This window comes from Cherax quadricarinatus, chromosome 37 (genome assembly GCF_038502225.1).
Source record: "Cherax quadricarinatus isolate ZL_2023a chromosome 37, ASM3850222v1, whole genome shotgun sequence".
Lineage (NCBI taxonomy): Eukaryota > Metazoa > Arthropoda > Malacostraca > Decapoda > Parastacidae > Cherax > Cherax quadricarinatus.
In genome coordinates, this window is record NC_091328.1 from 11605218 (window position 1) to 11619391 (window position 14174).

The following is a 14174-nucleotide window of genomic DNA, read 5'->3' on the forward strand; positions in this document are numbered from 1 at the left end:
ATCATGAAAGCGCTTGGAATTTCACTTTTACACACACACACACACACACACACACACACACACACACACACACACACACACACACACATATATATATATATATATATATATATATATAATATATATATATATATATATATATATATATATATCTTTCTTCTTTCAACATACCAGCCGTATCCCACCGAGGTGGGGTGGCCCAAAAGAAAAAACTAAAGTTTCTCCTTTTAAATTTAGTAATATATACAGGAGAAGGGGTTACTAGCCCCTTACTCCTGGCATTTTAGTCGCCTCTTACAACACGCATGGCTTACAGAGGAAGAATTCTGTTCCACTTCCCCATGGAGATAGGAAATAAACAAGAACAAGAATTAGAAAGAAAATAGAAGAAAACCCAGAGGGGTGTGTATATATATGCTTGTACATGTATGTGTAGTGTGACCTAAGTGTAAGTAGAAGTAGCAAGACGTACCTGTAATCTTGCATATTTATGAGACAGACAAAAGACACCAGCAATCCTACCATCATGTAAAACAATTACAGGATTCCGTTTTACACTCACTTGGCAGGACGCTAGTACCTCCCTGGGTGATTGCTGTCTACCAACCTACTACCTATATATATATATATATATATATATATATATATATATATATATATATATATATATATATATATATATATATATATATATATATATATATATATATATATAATAAAAATATGCTCAGAACAACAACTGTGAAAAAAGTGAAATTCCAAGTACTTTCATTATTTCTTATATTATCAAGGAACTTGTTCTGAATATTGTGATATACGAGGCCGGGCCGCGGGGGCGTTGATCCCAAAACCCTCTTCAGGTACCTACCTACCTGGAGTCTACCTGGAGGGAATTCCGGGGATCAACGTCCCCGCGGCCCGGTGCACGACCAGGCCTCCCGGTGGATCAGGGCCTGATCAACGAGGCTGTTACTGCTGGCCGCACGTAATCCTACATACGAACCACAGCCCGGGTGATCCGGCACCGTCTTTAGGTATCTGTCCAGCTCCCTCTTGAAGACATCCAGGGGTCTTTCCGTAATGCCCCTGATTGCTGGTGGGAGGCTGTTGAACAGTCTTGGGCCCCGGACACTTATCCTCCAGGTATCACCTGTTTACTGTGATCTTATTGCATATATACATGTATATTATTTACTTACGTAATGATAGTAATTCTCAGGTAATCGTAACTTCAGCTCTGGTAAAACTCATAACTACTGAACTAACAGACCAGCAACACCTTATGATATCCCCATCCAACTCTGGCTGACATATTTCATAACCTCGTGCATGCGAGCCATCCAGTGTGACGAAATATGACGGGAAGCATCTAGATTTTGTCTCCACAATGTAATTATATTGTAGAATAAAATGTATCCAATTTTGATGAGAACTCTTCCATCCATTCACCCTTTTTCTGATGTCATTTGTGCCCCTCAACACCGAGGACCGTCTCCTCGTTCATTGATCAAGCTCACCCTCTCCTACTATCTTTGTCCCTCCCTCTCCTTCCGTGTTCCTTCTTTTTCTACCACGCTCATTTTTCTCCCTCCCCTTCCACGTTCCTTGCTCCTTCTCTCCCACTCCACGTCCTTCCGTATTCCTTTCCTCCCACTCCACGTCGTTTCGTGTTCCTGCCACTTCACTGCTTCACACCGTTTTCTGATCCAGCTTTCAGAGTGCTGATAGTGTTCTTGCCTCGACAGTGGCCTGCCCCACCCCTGGAACCTCTCATCCCCTCGAAGTCACCTCAGCCTAGTCCCAGAAGCCATTTTCCTCGTCCCTCTAGGACACTATTCAAGGCCCCAATGAAGCCTCTTTCTCCCGAAGCTCCATAGCCCTTTGCTCAGGCACTAGCCGCCGTCTTCCAGCTCATAGACTTCTCAAACAGTCCCTTTAACATTCGTACCCTCAGCCTTAGCGCTCGGCCCCGGCCTCTGCATCGGCCCAGCCTCACCGGGTTAGTCCATGAATTTAAACTGTCTAGACTTTTCAAAACATCTCCAGACACTCTGGTCACGTCCTACTCTAACCCAGCTTCCAAGCAATCACAAACACCGTCAGTGTTCCCTCTCGTGCGCTCACTTCCTGTACTGATACCAAAGACGCCTTTCTTCCGCCATTTCTCCTTTCCACCCCCCCACCCATTTCCCATCTACCCATCTTTTGCCACAAAAAAAAAGCCAGCAGCAGTGAAGAGCAACAGCGGAAATCTTTGTTTAGCTGGTTGGATCTCCAGCCACGGCAGACCCTATCATAGGAGGGAAGAGAAGTGTTCCACTGTTCCTACGCCAACTCCTGTACAAGCACCGCAAGTCCCACCAGAGGACGCAAGGGAAGATGTGTTTCTATGCCCCCACGCCACGCCACTGATCTAGCGCGGTAACGGGCGGTTCACAAGAGTTAACGCATCACCTCGTCTTTATAGTATATGTTGATGTGCTCCTCCATTCACCCTCTTACGGACCCACATTTCTCACTTCCACTGCTCGCTTGTTTCCAGCCAACTCCCTGCCACAGATGATGTGCCCACTCCAATGATGAAAACAAAACACGTCTTCCGCAAGAGTCACATCCCGAGCTCTTGGGTTATCACCATGCCTCACTCCTTCGTCAGGTGCGCACAGGTTATACCTACAAGGAATCGTCAAGAGCCCCTGCTATCATCGTCCTCCCGCCAGCCTTCCGTGTCCCCCATATAACTACTAGACAGGGGGAGGACGCGCCCATGGGGTCCCTCCACTAATTTGGTGTGGTAGCCGAGAGGGGGGGGGGAAGACGGCTGGTCAATACTGCGGCTTCTCCTGCCTTCCTACGACGACCCTCCGTCTATGACCGCCGCCAGGCCTACTACAGTTAGTGGACCACCAGACTACCTACCTTCTTCAGAAAACATTTACCACACTAATTCACGCTCCTCCTATTTTGATATACTCTTATCTTTGATATACCTTCGATGAGTTTCCAGAGTTTTTCTACTCCCGAAGCCCGGCTTTCAAGAGTAGAAAAGCCACACTTTCGAAAATTTTGGCAGATCTGAAAGACTAAAAGATCTTACTGTATTGTACATCAATGTAAGGTGCCCCGTGGCCTGGTGGCTGAAGCTCTCGCTTCACACGGCGAGGGTAGAAACATTGGGCGTTTCTTTACACCTGTTGTCTATGTTCTCCATCAGTAAAATGGGTACCTGGGTGTCAGTGAACTGGTGTGGGTCGCATCCTGGGACAAAACTAACCTAATTTGCCCGAAATGCTCTGCATAACAAGCGGCTTTCTACATAATAGTATATCATTGATGTCAGCTAGGACTGTACACTTTGTACATGTACTTGTAGTAAATGAAGATATTATTATTATTAACGTTGATATACTTAAGGAATATTCTAAGATCTCTCAGTCTTTCCTACCTGCCAAAATTATAATTCTTCAGAGCTCAGTTCCCTAAGAAACGCTTTCAGCCGTGCGGTATCGAATACCTTGTTTAGAGATATGCGTTAGAGTTAATATTCACAAAAGTAAATCCCGTACGGTCCTCAGTGGACAGTAGACCCCTGGTGCTCACACCGCCGTCAGGAGATGTTTGCCACATGGGGAGGGGGTAAGATCAATGGGCGTGAGTGGGAGTGTCTGCACTGGCCGCGCCATTCCTGACCTTTTCCCGGGTCTTGGGAAGGCATGAAGGCTGAGAGTCCCTCACCACTCTTGGCATGAAGGCTGGGAGTCCCTCACCACTCTTGGCATGAAGGCTGGGAGTCCCTCACCAGTCTTGGCATGAAGGCTGAGAGTCCCTCACCAGTCTTGGCATGAAGGCTGAGAGTCCCTCACCACTCTTGGCATGAAGGCTGAGAGTCCCTCACCACTCTTGGCATGAAGGCTGAGAGTCCCTCACCAGTCTTGGCATGAAGGCTGAGAGTCCCTCACCACTCTTGGCATGAAGGCTGAGAGTCCCTCACCACTCTTGGCATGAAGGCTGAGAGTCCCTCATCACTCTTGGCATCACCACTCTTGGCATGAAGGCTGAGAGTCCCTCATCACTCTTGGCATGAAGGCTGTCCCTCAAGGCTGCTGAGAGTCCCTCACCACTCTTGGCATGAAGGCTGAGAGTCACCACTCTTGGCATCATCACTCTTGGCATGAAGGCTGAGAGTCCCTCATCACTCTTGGCATGAAGGCTGAGAGTCCCTCACCACTCTTGGCATGAAGGCTGAGAGTCCCTCACCACTCTTGGCATGAAGGCTGAGAGTCCCTCACCACTCTTGGCATGAAGGCTGAGAGTCCCTCACCACTCTTGGCATGAAGGCTGAGAGTCCCTCACCACTCTTGGCATGCCCTTATTACTCTTGACATGAAGGCTGGGTGTCCCTCACCACTCTTGGCATAAAGGCTGGGAGTTCCTCACCACTCTTGGCATGAAGGCTGAGAGTCCCTCACCACTCTTGGCATGCCCTTATTACTCTTGGCATGAAGGCTGGGAGTCCCTCACCACTCTTGGCATAAAGTCTGGGAGTCCCTCACCACTCTTGGCATGAAGGCTGAGAGTCCCTCACCACTCTTGGCATGCCCTTATTACTCTTGGCATGAAGGCTGAGAGTCCCTCACCACTCTTGGCATAAAGGCTGGGAGTCCCTCACCATTCTTGGCATGCCCTTATTACTCTTGGCATGAAGGCTGTTTCCCCCACATGACTCTTGGCATGAAGACTGAGCCCCATACTATTGGCATGAAGGTTGTGCGCCCTCTTCACCACTCTTGGCATGAAGGCCTTGCCCCCCACCCCTTCTCCAACCCTTGGCATGCCTCACGTCATTACCCAGCAGGATCCATTAAGTCATTACCTCCTCCCGTGCTTGTCTGAACCTTGAGAGTAATAACTGCTTCGTGCTGTTTCTAACGCTAATCTTGGCACCGATAAAGTAACCCAGGCGTCTAGTGTTATGCTCCGCCTTTGAAATTCACTTCTATATCACCGTTATATTTGGGGCCGTTATCATCGATGTTGTGAAATAGTTGCGACATTTTTAGCAGGTGTGGGTACTGCTGCTGCTCTGCTGCTGCTGCTGCTGCTGCTGCTGCTGCTCTACTGCTGCTGCTGCTCTGCTGCTGCTGCTGCTCTGCTGCTGCTGCTGCTGCTGCTGCTCTGCTGCTGGTGCTGCTCCCTCGTGGTGGCTGCTGGTACCATGGTGACGCTTAGTGGAACTCGTGACCTGGGGTCTTAGCTTCGACTTTACATGAATACCTGGCATTTGGGTCAGCTTGGGATGTGCTGGTAAGTGCCGGTTCCTGTCTTTCCTCTTCTAGCCTCGTGCTTCGTCTCTTCCAGCCCCATGCCTCGCCTCTTCCAGCCCCTGCTTCGTCTCTCCCAGCCTCCTGCCTCGCCACTTCCAGCCATAGATATTACCACGCATCCTGCTGGGGGGGGGGGGAAGGATGGGGGCTATCCTATCCACCTATCCTCAGGGAGGCCACCCCTCTACCTTTCTTCAGCCAGCATGCCATCTACCATCCCATTATACCTATGCACCCCAAATAATTACGACAGACCAGTGACAAAGTGCTTCCATCTTCTCTGTCTGGTATACAGCCATGATGACGTTGATCTGTTTCTCTGTGAGTTTTAAAACGTCGTTCAGGTAAGTTGGCAGGAGCTTCCTTCCCTAATCCTCAAGTTATTCCCATTACATTTCACTCTCCTTCGTGTTTGCACTTCTTCATTTTTTCTCTTTGCCTTTTTTCACAGCGTTAATCCTTTTCTCGCTTTTTCCTTCTTCCATTCTAACCTCTTCCACTTTTTTTTTTTTTTTTGCAAACTTTGAGTACCCGTGTTCTATTTTATTTTGAATTATCTATTTATCCGTTATTTTCCAATTTGAATTATCCATGTGCCCGTTATTTTCCAATTTGAATTATCCATATGCCCGTTATTTTCCAATTTGAATTATCCATGTGCCCGTTATTTTCCAATTTGAATTATCAATGTGCCCGTTATTATCCAATTTGAATTATCCATGTGCCCGTTATTTTCCAATTTGAATTAATTATGTACCCGTTATTTTCCAATTATCTGTGTTTATTTGCCACTGTCTTTGTCTTATACTTACACGAAGGAAACACACGCCTTGGAACAAAGTTCTTACTGGGTCATGTATCGTGTGTGGAGCGGCACGCTGTCCTAACAGCACCTTGCTCTGCAACGGCTTTTTTCTCGCTGGTATCGGTGGGTAGTACGGCATTTGAACCTTACTGATACCTTCCTTCGTTATCTCTGTCTTCTGATGAGTGTTGTCTGTGTGTTGCAGGTTCAGTGTTCTTCAGATAAACAGTGCTGCAGGTTCGGTGTTCTTTACACAGTTTTGCAGGTTCAGTGTTCTTCAGACACAGTGTTGCAGGTTCAGTGTTATTCAGACACAGTGTTGCAGGTTCAGTGTTCTTCAGTGCTGCAGGTTGTGTTCTTCAGACACAGTGTTGCAGGTTCAGTGTTCATCACAGTGTTGCAGGTTGTGTTCTTCAGACACAGTGTTGCAGGTTCAGTGTTCTTCAGACACAGTGTTGCAGGTTCAGTGTTCTTCAGACACAGTGTTGCAGGTTCAGTGTTCTTCAGACACAGTGTTGCAGGTTCAGTGTTCTTCAGTGTTGCAGGTTCAGTGTTCTTCAGACACAGTGTTGCAGGTTCAGTGTTCTTCAGACACAGTGTTGCAGGTTCAGTGTTTTTCACAGTGTTGCAGGTTCAGTGTTCTTCAGTGTTGCAGGTTCAGTGTTCTTCAGACACAGTGTTGCAGGTTCAGGGTTCTTCAGACACAGTGATGCGGGTTCAGTGTTCTTCAGCCACAGTGTTGCGGGTTCAAGTGTTCTTCAGACACAGTGTTGCGGGCTCAGTGTTCTTCAGTGTTGCAGGTTCAGTGTTCTTCAGTGTTGCAGGTTCAGTGTTCTTCAGTGTTGCAGGTTCAGTATTCTTCAGACACAGTGTTGCAGGTTCAGTGTTCTTCAGACACAGTGTTGCAGGTTCAGTGTTCTTCAGACACAGTGTTACGGGTTCAGTGTTCTTCAGTGTTGCAGGTTCAGTGTTCTTCAGACACACAGTGTTGCAGGTTCGGTGTTCTTCACAGTGTTGCAGGTTCAGTGTTCTTCACAGTGTTGCAGGTTCAGTGTTCTTCACAGTGTTGCAGGTTCAGTGCTCTTCAGACACACAGTGTTGCAGGTTCAGTGTTCTTCACAGTGTTGCAGGTTCAGTGCTCTTCAGACACACAGTGTTGCGGGTTCGGTGTTCTTCACAGTGTTGCAGGTTCAGTGTTCTTCACAGTGTTGCAGGTTTAGTGTTCTTCAGACACACAGTGTTGCAACATAAGTTCCGTGATTCCTCACATTACTGTCAGCGTTTTTTCTTAAACAAATCTGTTTGCTAAATGTTCTTTCACTCGGTTTATTGTGTATTATTGTTCTGTTCTTTCTTCTTCTCCTCATCTCAATCATTTGCTGTTATCGTTACTGTTGTTATTGCTGCTACTGTGCTTCCGTTACTGCTGTTGTTGCTGCTACTGTGCTTCCATTACTGTTGTTGCTGCTACTGTGCTTCCGTTACTGCTGTTGTTGCTGCTACTGTGCTTCCGTTACTGCTGTTGTTGCTGCTACTGTGCTTCTGTTACTGCTGTTGTTGCTGCTACTGTGCTTCCGTTACTGCTGTTGTTGCTGCTACTGTGCTTCTGTTACTGCTGTTGTTGCTGCTACTGTGCTTCTGTTACTGCTGTTGTTGCTGCTACTGTGCTTCCGTTACTGCTGTTGTTGCTGCTCCTGTGCTTCTGTTACTGCTGTTGTTGCTGCTACTGTGCTTCTGTTACTGCTGTTGTTGCTGCTACTGTGTTTCCGTTACTGCTGTTGTTGCTGCTACTGTGCTTCTGTTACTGCTGTTGTTGCTGCTACTGTGCTTCTGTTACTGCTGTTGTTGCTGCTACTGTGCTTCTGTTACTGCTGCTACTGTGCTTCTGTTACTGCTGTTATTGCTGCTACTGTGCTTCTGTTACTGCTGTTGTTGCTGCTACTATGTTTCCGTTACTGCTGTTGTTGCTGCTACTGTGCTTCTGTTACTGCTGTTGTTGCTGCTACTGTGCTTCTGTTACTGCTGTTGTTGCTGCTACTGTGCTTCTGTTACTGCTGTTGTTGCTGCTACTGTGTTTCTGTTACTGCTGCTACTGTGCTTCTGTTACTGCTCTTGTTGCTGCTACTGTGCTTCCGTTACTGCTGTTGTTGCTGCTACTATGTTTCCGTTACTGCTGTTGTTGCTGCTACTGTGCTTCTGTTACTGCTGTTGTTGCTGCTACTGTGCTTCTGTTACTGCTGTTGTTGCTGCTACTGTGTTTCTGTTACTGCTGCTACTGTGCTTCTGTTACTGCTACTGTGCTTCCGTTACTGCTGCTTTGCCTTGGTTTATCTTCGCCTTCATTCCTCTTTATTCTTTTTTGGTCTTTTTCATTTCCTCTACTCCGCATTCTCTCTCTCTCTCTCTCTCTCTCTCTCTCTTTCTCTCACCCCGCCACGGTTACCTCATCCAGTTTTTCCCCTTCCTATTCTCCCGTTATTGTGCGTCCCCTTTCGCCTCTCATTCACTCCCCTCCACCCCCTCCCTCTTCTACTCCTGTCCCCCCTTTTCATCCTGTCTCTCTCTACACTTCCCGTTTCTTCCTCTATTGTCCACCGGACCTTCACCGCCCATCTGAACGGCCCAGGATCTGATGAACGATCCATGGTTGGCGAACGGTTCAAGGGTTGGGGAACAGCTCTGGGACTGGTGAACGACCCAGGGAAGGCCTCCAACTACCGATACTTCCACCTGACTACCCACAACCACAATCCTAACAACTACCCACATTCACAACCACTAACACCTCATCCATCACCCCTGCCTACCTGGAAGTAGTTCCGGGGGTCAGCGCCCCCATGGCCCGGTACTCGACCAGGGCTTCCGGTGGATCAGGGCCTGATCAACCAGGCTGTTACTGTTGGCCGCACGCACTCCAACGTTAAAACGACAGCCCGGCTGATCAGGCACTGACTTTAGGTATGTCCAGCTCCCTCTTGAAGACAGCCAAGCGTCTATTGGTAATTCTCCTTATATATGATGGGAAGTTGCTGAACAGTCTTGGGCGCCGGACACTTATTGTCTTGTCTCTTATGTACTCATGACGCCCCTATTTTTCACTGGGGATATGTTGCATCGTCTGCCGAGTCTTTTACTTTCATAGGGAGTGATTTCTATGTGCAGATTTGGGGCCAGTTCCTCTAAGCAGTATTTCAGCCTAGAGAGAACAAGCGACTTAAAGAGGCACGACATTCTTTGTTTCAAAAGTTCTCATTATCCATCGCAGATGTGATAGTGACACTGCTGTGATCCTTGAAGGTGAGATCCTCTGACATTATCGCTCAAGTCCTTCATATTGATTTTTGGCTTCCCTTCGTGTTCCCCTACCGCCGCCCTCCCCCTTCCCTTACCCTTCCCTCCTCCACTTCGTGTTCCCCTACTTCCACTCTCCCCTTCCCAACCACCACAATCCCCTCCCCCCTTCCCCTCTACCCATAATTAACTTCACTATTATACATATACCAAGAAGAGGATAAAGGGGAAGGGGGAGACTGGAAATAGGGGGAACGATACATAAGGGGATGGAGAAAAGGGTGAAGGAACAAATGTAAGGAGTAGGGGGAGAGACGAGAGGTCGCTGAAAAGAGGGAGAGGGAAAGCAAGAAAGAAAAGGGCGAAGGAAGAACTGTAAGGAGTTGAGGTGAGACGAGAGGCCGCTGAAAAGAGGAGGGAAGGAAGAAAAGGGGTGAAGAAAGGGGCTCGGGTAAGCAAGTTTATCGAGCGCTAATGTATGTTTCTCAGTACATAAAGAGACAGGGAATATTCACGCCACATCGAGGTAAGCAACGAGTGTGTACATTAGCAGTAATGTCCACTATATCTTCGCTCCCACGGACTCTCCTCGCATGCTACGTAAACCACGACACGACCAGCCATGCTCGTGTCTCCGAAGGGACAACGAAAGCGTCTGGTGCAAGAAACAACCACGAACCACAATACGACCAGCCATGCTCGTGTCTCCGAAGGGACAACGGAAGCGTCTGGTGCAAGAAACAACCACGAACCACAATACGACCAGCCATGCTCGTGTCTCCGAAGGGACAACGGAAGCGTCTGGTGCAAGAAACAACCACGAACCACAATACGACCAGCCATGCTCGTGTTTCCGAAGGGACAACGACAGTGGCTGGTGCTTGATGGGATAGCCTCACGGGTCGCTGTTTAGTCTACGAAGTGACACAACGACGCATCCAAATGTGACATTAGCCGAGAACCACGAAGGTACAAGTTCGATCTTCGACGAACCTTTATCTTTGATATACCTTTGACGGGTTTCGAGTCTCTCTACTCCCGGAGCCCGGCCATGGACCAGGCTCGAAGGACAAGGATATAGTAACGAAGAACCAGGACACAGTAAACGAAGAACCAGGATACAGTAACGAAGAACCAGGACACAGTAAACGAAGAAACAAGACACAGTAACGAAGAACGAGGACACAGTAACGAAATCCCCGCAGGTAGCGGAGACGCACACCATCGATCTCTCACTAACACCGTCTGCAGCGCTCAAGGAGAGAATTTTTTTTTATCGACGAGTTAAGTACACTCCAGGGCTACTGCACTGTCAGGGTTACCTCAAGGTACTAGGGAACGTTTACGGGTCTTTGTCTAGAGTGGAGTTGTCTACATGTCAAGCGTACTAATGTACACCTTCGTAAGAGGATCACGTAACGAGTCTCGGGTATTTGAATGTCTTGTAGAGGAACGGGTGTGGGTCATTGGACTTAACGGGATCACAGCGACTCATAATTCCACTTATATTCAGTTGATTCAATGGTAAAAGAGGTATATGCAGCCAAAAGATCAGTAATGGTACGATGTCTTTGATGGGTTACCAGTGTTTTTTCTGCTGCCGAGGCCCAGTTCAGGGCCAGGCTGGTCAACCATGTTGTTGCTGCTAGCGGCAGCATATCCATTCTATTGTGTTACAGTGTCCGACAAAGTGCACCGGCTTAACAAAGCTCCTGGAGAGCGAAACGTTGCCACAATAAAAGCGACGCATTAGTTGTGCATGTGTCGATGAAGTACTTGTCAATAAGGCTGTTGGTACTAGTAACAAGCAGTACAAAGGCAGGGATCACAGCCCGGCTGATCAGGGGCCGGAAGAACTTAGTTGACACTAAATATACAAAATTAATTTTGGCTGATTACTAAAAGCATTTAGGTTACAAAAATATGATAGGACTTCAAGAGGGAATTGGATAAATTCCTCAAGTTACTTCTTGATCAGCCGGGCTGTGGTTCGTACACCGGACTTCGTGTGACCAGCAGTAACATCCTGGATGGAAGGCTTAAAAGAGTAACGTGTGATGTGTTTTTTCATGGGTATTGCTGTGTTGGCTGCTTGTGTAATGGTATCCAGTATGAAATCAAATCTATCAAGAGATAGATTTATTGTTATCTGGAGTGAGTTCCGGGGGTCAACGCCCCCGCGGCCCGGTCTGTGACCAGGCCTCCTTAGGTCAGTGTCCCAGGATGCGACCCACACCAGTCGACTAACACCCAGGTACCCATTTTACTGATGGGGAACATAGACAACAGGTTGAAAGAAACACGTCCAATGTTTCTACTCTGGCTGGGAATCGAACCCAGGCCCTCACCGTGTGAAGCGAGAGCGTTAACCACCAGGCCACCAGAGCCTTGATCCATCAGGGAAGGGGGCTTGGTCTTAGAACTGGCAGCGGGAGCGTTGACCCCGAAAACATCATTCATGTAGGACTGTAGGACCAAGGAAATTCTCATGCCTGGGCCATGGCTGCGGGAACAGAAAGACTCTCGGAACTCATGAACGGTATGGTAAAGGTTGTAATAATATCTCCACACCACGAGACGAGGGTATTCAGTGACAAGTAAAGATACTGAGGCAGACATTGGTCATTGCACAAGCGAAGGTAACAATTCATGCACAGGCCCAGGAAATGTTCATGACGTCCATTGACCAGAGTCAAGCAGACACCTAAATACAGCAGTGACCCTTGCATATTCTATCGATGACTAAAGGGGAAGTGGCAAACCAGAGAGTAAAGGAGAAGTGGCAGAGCGGCGAGTAAAGGGGAGGTGGTACAGCGGCAAATCAAGGAGAAATGGCAGAACAGGTGGTAGAGATAAGGTTAGGAATAGGCATGTGGAGTTAATTGTAGAAGAGAAGAGAGTGGCGAGGAGTCTTCAGTGAAGAAGTGCAAACTGAAGGGACTACACTGACCCAGTGTACCGGTCGTCCTTGTGCACTGCTGCTGCTGCTCAACCATCCAGGGAGATATTACCCTCCATTCAAATGAATTTTAAATGGAAGCCTTCTATACTGCTTACACTCTGGCAGCGCTGCTGATGTTATCTTTGCCTTATACCCGCATAAGATGACAGGTAAATCTCACAAACTTCTAAATGCATCACTATACACATACACACCATTACTTTCTTATGTACTTCTTAATAGTTCTTAATTCTGAAATATCTTCTGTCCAGCCTTGGATGCCTGACCTGAGACTTGGCCCTGTGAAACATAATCACCGGATCCACTAACAGATAACAGTTACTTGTACTTATCACGTGGTGATTCACCCTCGGAGCACCTAGTTACCTTCCCTACCTTCTCTCTACCTTCACTGGGTCGAATGACTTAGAGGTAGAAGTGTAATAAGAGCCTAAACTACTACTACATTACCTTAATTTTTTTTAAAGGGTGAAACGGTAAGCCAGCGAAGGCCTCGGTCAGATGACCAAAAGCTCTCCAGCTGCTGGTCATCATATGACTAAGACTCGCGTCAGGAAACACTTGTTCTGTTTCCTGACAAACCTTACCTAGGCTCCTAAACTAGGTACAATTACGGGTCTACCTGGAGGGCGTTCCGGGGGTCAACGCCCCCGCAGCCCAGTCCATGACCAGGCCTCCCGGTGGATCAGGGCCTGATCAATCAGGCTGTTACTGCTGGCCGTAGTACGTAGTCCAACGTGCGAACCACAGTCCGGCTGATCGGGAATTGACTAAGTATCTGTCCAGCTCCCTCTGGAAGGCAGCCAGGTGTCTAGTGGTAATTCCCCTTATGCCTGGTGGGAGGCTGTTGAACAGTCTTGGGCCCCGGACACTTATTGTATTTCAGTTTGCTCATGGCGCCCCGACTTTTCATTGGGAGTATGTTGCACCGTCTGCCCAGTCTTTTTGTTTCTGTTGCGCCATTGGTCACATTGTTGCCTACGGTGCCTCTGCATCCTGGGAGCGAGCTTGCCCTTTGATATATATACCTTTGATGAGTTCCCAGAGTCTTTCTAATCCCAGAGTCCGGCCTTGGGCCAGGCTTGTCCCCGTGTCTAGCTACCCAAGAGTAAGAGATTCCTTTTGCACCCTGGGGATGACGCAAGGGGCACTACACGTCCAGATGAAGGAGCATACCTTTACCTTTGATGAGTTTCGAGAGTCTTTCTACTCCCAGAGCCATCGGCCAGGCTCATCAGTGATGAATATGTGAAGCTCACCGATTTGTACGCGCTACTCTGTGTTGGCATGGGTCGAGTTCTGGCCCTTGGTCAATCCTCTTAGGTTTCGTCGGCCGACATTACTGGTTCCCGACCTCTTGAGGCCTAATTATATTTACTCTCAAAAAATGTGTACGATTATGACTTCGCCCCAAATACCCCCCGTGAAAAAGGGTGATCCTGAAACTGGAACCCTCAGGCATTATCAGGTTAGTCCTTCACTCTACTGAGCACTTCCAGTGAGTTGTATACTCCATTTCAGCTTTTGTTCTCGATATTTCCATCTACCCGGAGGTCGTTCCGGGGGGTCAATGCCCCTGAGGCCCAGTCATTGACCAGGCCTCCCTGTGGATACTCGTCCTCAGTGAACATCACACTGTTGTCAGTGGCCCACTGCAAAAAACTGTTTATATTAACTTTGGGATTTGTGATGCGCTCAATGGTTGCAACGATCTGCATCAGGTGTTTTTCATGATGGATAAACCACCATAACTTCACCTCACAGTGCACAGCTAAGAATTCTGAATAAGTCT

General features: G+C 47.8%; 1 protein-coding gene across 2 annotated transcripts in view; it reads right to left on the reverse strand.

Annotated features, from left to right (window-relative positions):
- stx (ubiquitin-like domain-containing protein stuxnet) overlaps positions 1-14174 on the reverse strand; it is a 420592-nt gene that overhangs the window by 237013 nt on the left and 169405 nt on the right. The window lies entirely within an intron of this gene.